Genomic DNA, 13,903 nt, shown 5'->3' with positions numbered 1-13,903 from the left:
AGACAATTGGGGACCATTAAAGACCAGTAGAGGATAGAGGAGACAGGTGGGGACTACTAAAGACCAGTAGAGGACAGAGGAGACAGTTGGGGACCACTATAGACCAGTAGAGGATAGAGGAGACAATTGGGGACCACTATAAACCAGTAGAGGATAGAGGAGAAAGTTGGGGACTACTGAAGAACAGTAGAGGACAGAGGAGACAGTTGGGGACAACTATAGACCAGTAGAGGACAGAGGAGACAGATGGGGACAACTATAGACCAGTAGAGGAGACAGTTGGGGACTACTATAGAACAGTAGAGGACAGAGGAGACAGTTGGGGACAACTATAGACCAGTAGAGGATACAGTTGGGGACTACTAAAGAACAGTAGAGGACAGAGGAGACAGTTGGGGACTACTATAGACCAGTAGAGGAAAGAGGAGACATTTGGGGACAACTATAGACCAGTAGAGGATAGCGGAGACAGTTGGGGACAACTATGGACCAGTAGAAGAGACAGTTGGGGACTACTAAAGAACAGTAGAGGACAGAGGAGACAGATGGGGACAACTATAGACCAGTAGAGGATAGCGGAGACAGTTGGGGACAACTATAAACCAGTAGAGCATAGAAGAGACAGTTGGGGACTGCTAAAGACCAGTAGAGGACAGAGGAGACAGTTGGGGACAACTATAGACCAGTAGAGCATAGAGTCGACAGATGGGGAAAACTAAAGACCAGTAGAGGATAGCGGAGACAGTTGGGGACAACTATAAACCAGTAGAGCATAGAGGAGACAGTTGGGGACTGCTAAAGACCAGTAGATGACAGAGGAGACACTTGGGGAAAACTATATACCAGTAGAGGATAGAGGAGACACTTGGGGACTACTATAAACCAGTAGAGGATAGAGGAGACAATTGGGGACTAGTAAAGACAAGTAGAGGATAGAGGAGACAGTTGGGGACTACTAAAGACCAGTAGAGGACAGAGGAGACAGTTGGGGACAACTATAGACCAGTAGAGGATAAAGGAGACAGTTGGGGACCACAATAAACCATTAGAGGATAGAGGAGACAATTGCGGACTATTAAAGACCAGTAGAGGACAGAGGAGAGAGTTGGGGACAACTCAAGACGAGTAGAGGACAGAGGAGACAGATGGGGACAACTATAGACCAGTAGAGGATACAGTTGGGGACTACTAAAAAACAGTAGAGGACAAAGGAGACAGTTGGGGACAACTCTAGACCAGTAGAGGATAGAGGAGACAGATGGGGACTACTATAAACCAGTAGAGGATAGAGGAGACAATTGGGGACTATTAAAGACCAGTAGAGGATAGAGGAGACAGTTGGGGACTACTAAAGACCAGTAGAGGACTGAGGAGACAGTTGGGGACAACTATAGACCAGTAGAGGATAGAGGAGACAGTTGGGGACCACTATAAACCAGTAGAGGATAGAGGAGACAATTGGGGACTATTAAAGACCAGTAGAGGACAGAGGAGACAGTTTGGGACAACTCAAGACCAGTAGAGGACAGAGGAGACAGATGGGGACTACTAAAGACCAGTAGAGGACAGAGGAGACAGTTGGGGACAACTATAGACCGGTAGAGGATACAGTTGGGGACTACTATAGTCCAGTAGAGGACAAAGGAGACAGATGGGGACAACTATAGACCAGTAGAGGAGACAGTTGGGGACTACTATAGACCAGTAGAGGACAGAGGAGACAGATGGGGACAACTATAGACCAGTAGAGGATACAGTTGGGGACTACTGAAGAACAGTAGAGGACAGAGGAGACAGTTGGGGACAACTATAGACCAGTAGAGGACAGAGGAGACAGTTGGGGACAACTATAGACCAGTAGAGGATACAGTTGGGGACTACTGAAGAACAGTAGAGGACAGAGGAGACAGTTGGGGACAACTATAGACCAGTAGAGGACAGAGGAGACAGATGGGGACAACTATAGACCAGTAGAGGAGACAGTTGGGGACTACTATAGAACAGTAGAGGACAGAGGAGACAGTTGGGGACTACTATAGACCAGTAGAGGACAGAGGAGACAGTTGGGGACTACTATAGACCAGTAGAGGACAGAGGAGACATTTGGGGACAACTATAGACCAGTAGAGGATAGCGGAGACAGTTGGGGACAACTATGGACCAGTAGAAGAGACAGTTGGGGACGACTAAAGAACAGTAGAGGACAGAGGAGACAGATGGGGACAACTATAGACCAGTAGAGGATAGCGGAGACAGTTGGGGACAACTATAAACCAGTAGAGCATAGAAGAGACAGTTGGGGACTGCTAAAGACCAGTAGAGGACAGAGGAGACAGTTGGGGACTATTAAAGACCAGTAGAGGATAAAGAAGACAGTTGGGGACTATTAAAGACCAGTAGAGGACAGAGGAGACAGTTGGGGACAACTATAGACCAGTAGAGGACATAGGAGACTGTTGGGGACTATTATAAACCAGTAGAGGATAGAGGAGACAATTGGGGACTATTAAAGACCAGTAGAGGATAGAGGAGACAGTTGGGGACTACTAAAGACCAGTAGAGGACAGAGGAGACAGTTGGGGACAACTATAGACCAGTAGAGGATAGAGGAGACTGTTGGGGACTATTATAAACCAGTAGAGGATAGAGGAGACAATTGGGGACTACTAAAGACCAGTAGAGGACAGAGGAGACAGTTGGGGACTACTAAAGACCAGTAGAGGACAGAGGAGACAGTTGGGGACAACTCTAGACCAGTAGAGGATAGAGGAGACTGTTGGGGACTATTATAAACCAGTAGAGGATAGAGGAGACAATTGGGGACTATTAAAGACCAGTAGAGGATAGAGGAGACAGTTGGGGACTACTAAAGACCAGTAGAGGACAGAGGAGACAGTTGGGGACAACTATAGACCAGTAGAGGATAGAGGAGACAGTTGGGGACCACTATAAACCAGTAGAGGATAGAGGAGACAATTGGGGAAAACTATAGACCAGTAGAGGATACAGTTGGGGACTACTAAAGAACAGTAGAGGACAGAGGAGACAGTTGGGGACAACTATAGACCAGTAGAGGATAGAGGAGACAGTTGGGGACAACTATAGACCAGTAGAGGATAAAGGAGACAGTTGGGGACAACTATGGACCAGTAGAAGAGACAGTTGGGGACTACTAAAGAACAGTAGAGGACAGAGGAGACAGATGGGGACAACTATAGACCAGTAGAGGATAGCGGAGACAGTTGGGGACAACTATAAACCAGTAGAGCATAGAGGAGACAGTTGGGGACTGCTAAAGACCAGTAGAGGACAGAGGACACAGTTGGGGACAACTATAGACCAGTAGAGCATAGAGTCGACAGATGGGGACAACTAAAGACCAGTAGAGGATAGCGGAGACAGTTGGGGACAACTATAAACCAGTAGAGCATAGAGGAGACAGTTGGGGACTGCTAAAGACCAGTAGAGGACAGAGGAGACAGTTGGGGACAACTATAGACCAGTAGAGCATAGAGTCGACAGATGGGGACAACTAAAGACCAGTAGAGGATAGCGGAGACACTTGGGGACAACTCTAGACCAGTAGAGGATAGAGGAGACAGTTGGGGACTACTATAAACCAGTAGAGGATAGAGGAGAAATTGGGGACTAGTAAAGACAAGTAGAGGATAGAGGAGACAGTTGGGGACTACTAAAGACCAGTAGAGGACAGAGGAGACAGTTGGGGACAACTATAGACCAGTCGAGGATAAAGGAGACAGTTGGGGACCACAATAAACCATTAGAGGATAGAGGAGACAATTGGGGACTATTAAAGACCAGTAGAGGACAGAGGAGACAGTTGGGGACTGCTAAAGACCAGTAGAGGACAGAGGAGACAGATGGGGACAACTATAGACCAGTAGAGGATACAGTTGGGGACTACTAAAAAACAGTAGAGGACAAAGGAGACAGTTGGGGACAACTCTAGACCAGTAGAGGATAGTGGAGACAGTTGGGGACTACTATAAACCAGTAGAGGATAGAGGAGACAATTGGGGACTATTAAAGACCAGTAGAGGATAGAGGAGACAGTTGGGGACTACTAAAGACCAGTAGAGGACAGAGGAGACAGATGGGGACAACTATAGACCAGTAGAGGATAGAGGAGACAGATGGGGACAACTCAAGACCAGTAGAGGATAGAGGAGAGAGTTGGGGACTACTATAAACCAGTAGAGGATAGAGGAGACAATTGGGGACCATTAAAGACCAGTAGAGGATAGAGGAGACAGGTGGGGACTACTAAAGACCAGTAGAGGACAGAGGAGACAGTTGGGGACCACTATAGACCAGTAGAGGATAGAGGAGACAATTGGGGACCACTATAAACCAGTAGAGGATAGAGGAGAAAGTTGGGGACTACTGAAGAACAGTAGAGGACAGAGGAGACAGTTGGGGACAACTATAGACCAGTAGAGGACAGAGGAGACAGATGGGGACAACTATAGACCAGTAGAGGAGACAGTTGGGGACTACTATAGAACAGTAGAGGACAGAGGAGACAGTTGGGGACAACTATAGACCAGTAGAGGATACAGTTGGGGACTACTAAAGAACAGTAGAGGACAGAGGAGACAGTTGGGGACTACTATAGACCAGTAGAGGACAGAGGAGACATTTGGGGACAACTATAGACCAGTAGAGGATAGCGGAGACAGTTGGGGACAACTATGGACCAGTAGAAGAGACAGTTGGGGACTACTAAAGAACAGTAGAGGACAGAGGAGACAGATGGGGACTACTAAAGAACAGTAGAGGACAGAGGAGACAGATGGGGACAACTATAGACCAGTAGAGGATAGCGGAGACAGTTGGGGACAACTATAAACCAGTAGAGCATAGAAGAGACAGTTGGGGACTGCTAAAGACCAGTAGAGGACAGAGGAGACAGTTGGGGACAACTATAGACCAGTAGAGCATAGAGTCGACAGATGGGGAAAACTAAAGACCAGTAGAGGATAGCGGAGACAGTTGGGGACAACTATAAACCAGTAGAGCATAGAGGAGACAGTTGGGGACTGCTAAAGACCAGTAGATGACAGAGGAGACACTTGGGGAAAACTATATACCAGTAGAGGATAGAGGAGACACTTGGGGACTACTATAAACCAGTAGAGGATAGAGGAGACAATTGGGGACTAGTAAAGACAAGTAGAGGATAGAGGAGACAGTTGGGGACTACTAAAGACCAGTAGAGGACAGAGGAGACAGTTGGGGACAACTATAGACCAGTAGAGGATAAAGGAGACAGTTGGGGACCACAATAAACCATTAGAGGATAGAGGAGACAATTGCGGACTATTAAAGACCAGTAGAGGACAGAGGAGAGAGTTGGGGACAACTCAAGACGAGTAGAGGACAGAGGAGACAGATGGGGACAACTATAGACCAGTAGAGGAGACAGTTGGGGACTACTAAAAAACAGTAGAGGACAAAGGAGACAGTTGGGGACAACTCTAGACCAGTAGAGGATAGAGGAGACAGATGGGGACTACTATAAACCAGTAGAGGATAGAGGAGACAATTGGGGACTATTAAAGACCAGTAGAGGATAGAGGAGACAGTTGGGGACTACTAAAGACCAGTAGAGGACTGAGGAGACAGTTGGGGACAACTATAGACCAGTAGAGGATAGAGGAGACAGTTGGGGACCACTATAAACCAGTAGAGGATAGAGGAGACAATTGGGGACTATTAAAGACCAGTAGAGGACAGAGGAGACAGTTTGGGACAACTCAAGACCAGTAGAGGACAGAGGAGACAGATGGGGACTACTAAAGACCAGTAGAGGACAGAGGAGACAGTTGGGGACAACTATAGACCGGTAGAGGATACAGTTGGGGACTACTATAGTCCAGTAGAGGACAAAGGAGACAGATGGGGACAACTATAGACCAGTAGAGGAGACAGTTGGGGACTACTATAGACCAGTAGAGGACAGAGGAGACAGATGGGGACAACTATAGACCAGTAGAGGATACAGTTGGGGACTACTGAAGAACAGCAGAGGACAGAGGAGACAGTTGGGGACAACTATAGACCAGTAGAGGACAGAGGAGACAGTTGGGGACAACTATAGACCAGTAGAGGATACAGTTGGGGACTACTGAAGAACAGTAGAGGACAGAGGAGACAGTTGGGGACAACTATAGACCAGTAGAGGACAGAGGAGACAGATGGGGACAACTATAGACCAGTAGAGGAGACAGTTGGGGACTACTATAGAACAGTAGAGGACAGAGGAGACAGTTGGGGACTACTATAGACCAGTAGAGGACAGAGGAGACAGTTGGGGACTACTATAGACCAGTAGAGGACAGAGGAGACATTTGGGGACAACTATAGACCAGTAGAGGATAGCGGAGACAGTTGGGGACAACTATGGACCAGTAGAAGAGACAGTTGGGGACTACTAAAGAACAGTAGAGGACAGAGGAGACAGATGGGGACAACTATAGACCAGTAGAGGATAGCGGAGACAGTTGGGGACAACTATAAACCAGTAGAGCATAGAAGAGACAGTTGGGGACTGCTAAAGACCAGTAGAGGACAGAGGAGACAGTTGGGGACTATTAAAGACCAGTAGAGGATAAAGAAGACAGTTGGGGACTATTAAAGACCAGTAGAGGACAGAGGAGACAGTTGGGGACAACTATAGACCAGTAGAGGACATAGGAGACTGTTGGGGACTATTATAAACCAGTAGAGGATAGAGGAGACAATTGGGGACTATTAAAGACCAGTAGAGGATAGAGGAGACAGTTGGGGACTACTAAAGACCAGTAGAGGACAGAGGAGACAGTTGGGGACAACTATAGACCAGTAGAGGATAGAGGAGACTGTTGGGGACTATTATAAACCAGTAGAGGATAGAGGAGACAATTGGGGACTACTAAAGACCAGTAGAGGACAGAGGAGACAGTTGGGGACTACTAAAGACCAGTAGAGGACAGAGGAGACAGTTGGGGACAACTATAGACCAGTAGAGGATAGAGGAGACTGTTGGGGACTATTATAAACCAGTAGAGGATAGAGGAGACAATTGGGGACTATTAAAGACCAGTAGAGGATAGAGGAGACAGTTGGGGACTACTAAAGACCAGTAGAGGACAGAGGAGACAGTTGGGGACAACTATAGACCAGTAGAGGATAGAGGAGACAGTTGGGGACCACTATAAACCAGTAGAGGATAGAGGAGACAATTGGGGAAAACTATAGACCAGTAGAGGATACAGTTGGGGACTACTAAAGAACAGTAGAGGACAGAGGAGACAGTTGGGGACAACTATAGACCAGTAGAGGATAGAGGAGACAGTTGGGGACAACTATAGACCAGTAGAGGATAAAGGAGACAGTTGGGGACAACTATGGACCAGTAGAAGAGACAGTTGGGGACTACTAAAGAACAGTAGAGGACAGAGGAGACAGATGGGGACAACTATAGACCAGTAGAGGATAGCGGAGACAGTTGGGGACAACTATAAACCAGTAGAGCATAGAGGAGACAGTTGGGGACTGCTAAAGACCAGTAGAGGACAGAGGACACAGTTGGGGACAACTATAGACCAGTAGAGCATAGAGTCGACAGATGGGGACAACTAAAGACCAGTAGAGGATAGCGGAGACAGTTGGGGACAACTATAAACCAGTAGAGCATAGAGGAGACAGTTGGGGACTGCTAAAGACCAGTAGAGGACAGAGGAGACAGTTGGGGACAACTATAGACCAGTAGAGCATAGAGTCGACAGATGGGGACAACTAAAGACCAGTAGAGGATAGCGGAGACACTTGGGGACAACTCTAGACCAGTAGAGGATAGAGGAGACAGTTGGGGACTACTATAAACCAGTAGAGGATAGAGGAGAAATTGGGGACTAGTAAAGACAAGTAGAGGATAGAGGAGACAGTTGGGGACTACTAAAGACCAGTAGAGGACAGAGGAGACAGTTGGGGACAACTATAGACCAGTCGAGGATAAAGGAGACAGTTGGGGACCACAATAAACCATTAGAGGATAGAGGAGACAATTGGGGACTATTAAAGACCAGTAGAGGACAGAGGAGACAGTTGGGGACTGCTAAAGACCAGTAGAGGACAGAGGAGACAGATGGGGACAACTATAGACCAGTAGAGGATACAGTTGGGGACTACTAAAAAACAGTAGAGGACAAAGGAGACAGTTGGGGACAACTCTAGACCAGTAGAGGATAGTGGAGACAGTTGGGGACTACTATAAACCAGTAGAGGATAGAGGAGACAATTGGGGACTATTAAAGACCAGTAGAGGATAGAGGAGACAGTTGGGGACTACTAAAGACCAGTAGAGGACTGAGGAGACAGTTGGGGACAACTATAGACCAGTAGAGGATAGAGGAGACAGACGGGGACTGCTAAAGACCAGTAGAGGACAGAGGAGACAGTTGGGGACAACTAAAGACCAGTCGAGGACAGAGGAGACAGATGGGGACAACTAAAGACCTGTCGAGGACAGAGGAGACAGATGGGGACAACTAAAGACCAGTAGAGGACAGAGGAGACAGATGGGGACTGCTAAAGACCAGTCGAGGACAGAGGAGACAGTTGGGGACAACTAAAGACCAGTAGAGGCCAGGATCCTGGTCCTCTGTCTGGTCTTTGTGGGCGGTACAGGTGAACAGATACCAGACAGTACCAGGTACTGTGGCGGGAACTAGTTCCTCCTGGTTATGTTAAAGACTTCCACCATAGCAGAGTTCCCATGGCAACCAGCCAGAGCGAAAAACACACCTGAAAATAAGACTGACAGGTGTCAAAGTCTCCGTGAGGTCCTGGATCAGACTCCAGTCTCAGACTCCAGTCTCACTAGGAGACAGAGGAGTTTCCAGTTCCTGGGAAAAGTTATAAAACTTGAACTGCAAACATGAAAAAATATTGTTACTTGGACATTGAACCGGTTCCAGTGTGGAAATATCGGTAAACTCTTCACAAAGCTCTTCCTGAGATATAAGTTCCTGCTACTAGAAACAGCTGATTTTTATCTCCATTACTCCCACTGGAACTATGGCTGACATATAGATCTCCCAGTTCCACCAGTCTGCCAGTTCCACCGGTCTCCCAGTTCCACTGGTCTTCCAGTTCCACCTGTCTCCCAGTTCTCAGGTCCACCTCATAGATCTGCTTAGATCTCCCAGTTCCACCAGTCTGCCAGTTCCACCGGTCTCCCAGTTCCACCGGTCTCCCAGTTCCACTGGTCTTCCAGTTCCACCTGTCTCCCAGTTCTCAGGTCCACCTCATAGATCTGCTTAGATCTCCCAGTTCCACCAGTCTGCCAGTTCCGCCGGTCTCCCAGTTCCGCCGGTCTCCCAGTTCCGCCGGTCTCCCAGTTCCGCCGGTCTGCCAGTTCCACCAGTGGACAACGAGGCTCCTGGTTCTTCCACTGGTCAGTGTTCCTATAGAAGACAGGTACCGGGTGTCTGAAACCAGTTTGCCCAGTGCTGAAGTGCTTTGGGATAAACAGTGCCAGGAAACCTGTATGTCTGTAACCGCAACGCTGACTGGGAGTGCTGGAGGCTACAGGTGGACCACACTGGGAGTGCTGGAGGCTACAGGTGGACCACACTGGGAGTGCTGGAGGCTACAGGTGGACCACACTGGGAGTGCTGGAGGCTACAGGTGGACCACACTGGGAGTGCTGGAGGCTACAGGTGGACCACACTGGGAGTGCTGGAGGCTACAGGTGGACCACACTGGGAGTGCTGGAGGCTACAGGTGGACCACACTGGGAGTGCTGGAGGCTACAGGTGGCCCACGGCGTGAAGCCGTGGAGGCGGAACACCCCTGCCAAAGAGGAAGTAGCCCAGCTGCAGCTTCCTCTCCGTGTAAACCAGCTGACAACTGGAAACCAGTTTCTACATGATGACATGAAACAGACACTTCTGCTCTTCCCCATTCCCGCCTCCAAACGCAGCTCTGCCTCTGATTGGTTGATGCCGCCAGCAGGAGCCCCTTCTGCGGCAGCCATTGGTTGCTAACGCTGTCAGTCACGGCTCTGGCAGCTAGCCGCTGAGGCAGCGACAGATAACGCTTTCCTGGGGGGGGGGGTTCAGTGAAAACAGCCGTAAACCCCCCGCAGGGGAGCGGACGCGCCCTAAAAGAGTTTAAAACACGCACCGTGAACTCCGCTGACTCACCTGCGGACCTGTTTTCCTGTCCTTCCCTCAAAAACAGACCAAGCCAAACTTTTACAAGTTGATCAGTTCAGCGCGCGCCCCACCTTTCCTCGGACATTCGAAGATTGTCTTCATATGCGAAGAGGAGTCACTCTGAGGCCAGAAAGTTAAAGAGAACAGGATTCAGAGCTCCGCTGATAATTACAAACCCAAATAGCAAGTTATAATAATCACATGTAGGCGGTGTTTGAGCGTGTTGACGTTTAAATTAGAAAAATACCCAAAATATTTTATGTCTGGAGTAGAAGGTGTTCTTAAAAATTCAGGAATTTCATACAGAGTAAGATGTCTTAATATTTTCCTGATCTCAGTATCTCTAACAGGATGTAACGTCACGGAATTCCTCTATTTCGTCAGCAAAACTTTGTCCTGCGTGTAATTCATTTTAATATAGATGCGAGCAATAAAGGAAAACTAGAATTTTTTTTTTTTTTATCATTTAAATATGTCAAACTATAACATGTAAAGCTGTTTTCTGAAGGTTCGTGTTTAAACAACAAATAAAGACGATCCCATTGTTTTCCTTCAAGCACGTCTCCATGTACTGTTTAGTGTCATACACACAAGCAGTTACATGTTGGTGTTAAAAACAAATGGGGAACTAAATAAACACAAAAGTAAAAGTTGGCTCACCGTGCTGAACTCCTGCACAGTTCATGTGTTTTGTGTTAGAAATTGTTATTTTCCTGGCAGGGCCAGCCTTAGGCAAGACAGGAGTTTTCCTGCAGCATTTCACCAGAATATCAGTAATGAATGTTTGCTACACGTGCTTCAGCTGGTTCATCTGTGGCACGACACATAACACTGCCACAGTCACAGCAAAATATGTTCTTCATTCACATAAGCAGAAACATTTAGAATAATAAAGTAAGAAAATATTAAATACTGAAAACAACTGTTTATAATGAAATGTGTGTCATGCAGGTGGACCAGTCAGTGACTGGACAAGCTGCCTCACACATCAAGCTGCATCTCCTCCCGTGAAGCAGCTTCCTGCTGTCTTGCTTCACCTGCATCCCTGAGGAGCATCTGCATGTGCTGATCCTGCTGGGTCCAGTTCAGCTCAGCCTTCATCTCCGCAGGACAGAACCAGGTCCAATGAGGAGTTGGGTTTTTTTCTCTTACCTGGTCGCATGGCAAGAAAAAGGCAGTTGAAAATTAAGCTAAGGAATACGTCTGGTTCCTGTTCTGAATACACGATAGGTCTGAGGAGGAGAGGAAAGCCGGGAGGTGGAAGAGGACCGCTTTAACATGTCACCCTGCAGATCATGGATGTCCTGCAGAAAAGGGCCATCTGCCTGTCTGTCTGCATAAGAAACATGCTTATGTTAAACAGCACACTGCTGAAATAGCGGCTTCATCAGAAGCAGGTATTGATGTTGGCTAAAGAGTGGGAGCATCAAGATAAAAAGTTGTGTCTCCACGGAGAAGGTTCTGTTTTCACTGTGATGGTCTCAGCTGGAAGTCTGCTTCAATGTAAAAAGTCCCATCTTGGACACGTGACCGGAAAATGGTGCAATAGACTGGATGTACAGCAGATGCCCAGCTGGAGAGGGGCGGGGACCTGTGGGGGACCGAACTGGAACACTGGACAACCAATACGTTAAAATCTACTTAATATCTTATCAGTTCGTTGTGAGGAATCAGTAATTCCAACGATCCCATTGATGGAGCCTCATGACACCTGCTGGGAATAAACTTGATATTTCCCACATACATAGCTGCTCATGCTGCAGGTACAACAGGAGCACCGCAAAGCAGGATGCGAAATATGCAAATGAGCTGCTCAGAGGGCCAATCAGAGCAACTGCTACTGCAGCAGAGCATCCAACAGAGTTAAAGGAGGGAGACGGACCAGAAACGTTTTGGTCAGACGCTCCTTTTGAGACATGTGGAAATATTTATCATGTCATGCCAGTCTACATGGTGAGACCACCGTCTGTCCTGGACTACCATTCAATTCAATTCAACTTTATTTATATAGCATGAAATCACGGCAATGCCATCTCAAGACGCTTTACAGAGAAGAAAACATAATGAAGGCCAATTCATAACAGCCTATACAAGGAAACCAACAGACTGAGTTGAGTCCAACTCAATCTCCCATCCTGAGCAAGCACACTGGCGACAGTGGGAAGGAAAAAACTCCCTTTTAACAGGAAGGAAACCTCCGGCAGAACCCGGCTCAGGACAGGCAGCCATCTGCCTCTGCTGTGTGGGGGGAAGAGGACAGAAAGACAACAGCCAACAGGAACTGCTACTCCCGGCCAGGGAGACCTGCTGAGACAGGAGACATACATGTTAATGATGCTACACTGTTATGGGGGGGGGGGGGGGGGGGGGGGTAAAAGAGAGAAATAAAGAGAAAGAAGCTCAGTGTATCAGGAAATGTCCCTCAGCAGTCTAAACCTATAGCAGCATAACTAAAGGATGCTAACCATCCCTAGCTATAGGACTTATCAAAAAGATAAGTCTTCAGCCTAGTGTTAAAGGTGGGGAGGGTGTCTGCTTCCCTAACACTAACTGGGAGCTTATTCCATAAGAGAGGGGCCTGATAACCAAAGGCTCTGCCTCCTGCTCATGTATCATACATACATAGACGTCATACATACATAGACATCATGTATACATAGACATCATATATACATAGACATCATACATACATAGACATCGTATATACATAGACATCATACATACATAGACATCATATATACATAGACATCATATATACATAGACATCGTATATTCATAGACATCATATATACATAGACATCATGTATACATAGACATCATATATACATAGACATCGTATATACATAGACATCATGTATGCATAGACATCGTATATACATAGACATCGTATATACATAGACATCATGTATACATAGACATCATATATACATAGACATCGTATATACATAGACATCATATATACATAGACATCGTATATACATAGACATCATACATACATAGACATCGTATATACATAGACATCATACATACATAGACATCGTATATACATAGACATCATACATACATAGACATCATATATACATAGACATCGTATATACATAGACATCATATATACATAGACATCATGTATACATAGACATCATATATACATAGACATCGTATATACATAGACATCATGTATACATAGACATCGTATATACATAGACATCGTATATACATAGACATCATGTATACATAGACATCATATATACATAGACATCGTATATACATAGACATCATACATACATAGACATCATGTATACATAGACATCATATATACATAGACATCATACATACATAGACATCGTATATACATAGACATCATACATACATAGACATCATATATAATTAGACATCATATATACATAGACATCATACATACATAGACATCATATATACATAGACATCGTATATACATAGACATCATGTATACATAGACATCATATATACATAGACATCATATATACATAGACATCATGTATACATAGACATCATATATACATAGACATTGTATATACATAGACATCATGTATACATAGACATCGTATATACATAGACATCGTATATACATAGACATCATGTATACATAGACATCATATATACATAGACATCGTATATACATAGACATCATATATACATAG

At 46.1% G+C, this 13,903-nt stretch overlaps 1 protein-coding gene across 4 annotated transcripts in view; it reads right to left on the bottom strand.

Annotated features, from left to right (window-relative positions):
• Nucleotides 1-10,312, bottom strand: part of LOC306774048 (ras-related protein ralB-A-like) — a 29,643-nt gene extending 19,331 nt beyond the window's left edge. Inside the window, exons 1-2 of one of the 4 annotated variants that reach the window (XM_079264028.1) lie at nt 10,212-10,301; nt 9,311-9,470 (exon numbers count right to left, since the gene is read on the bottom strand). The gene's annotated coding sequence lies outside the window, so the exon portion shown is untranslated. Of the gene's footprint in view, nt 1-9,186; nt 9,471-10,211 lie in introns of those variants that run through there. The other 3 variants (XM_079264026.1, XM_079264029.1, XM_079264027.1) reach the window with 3 other exon arrangements.
• Between the last annotated feature and the right edge of the window lie 3,591 nt (nt 10,313-13,903).

This window comes from Telmatherina bonti, assembly GCF_933228915.1.
Source record: "Telmatherina bonti genome assembly, chromosome: 24".
Classification (NCBI taxonomy): Eukaryota; Metazoa; Chordata; class Actinopteri; order Atheriniformes; family Telmatherinidae; genus Telmatherina; species Telmatherina bonti.
This window is presented reverse-complemented; position numbering and strand designations above follow the sequence as displayed.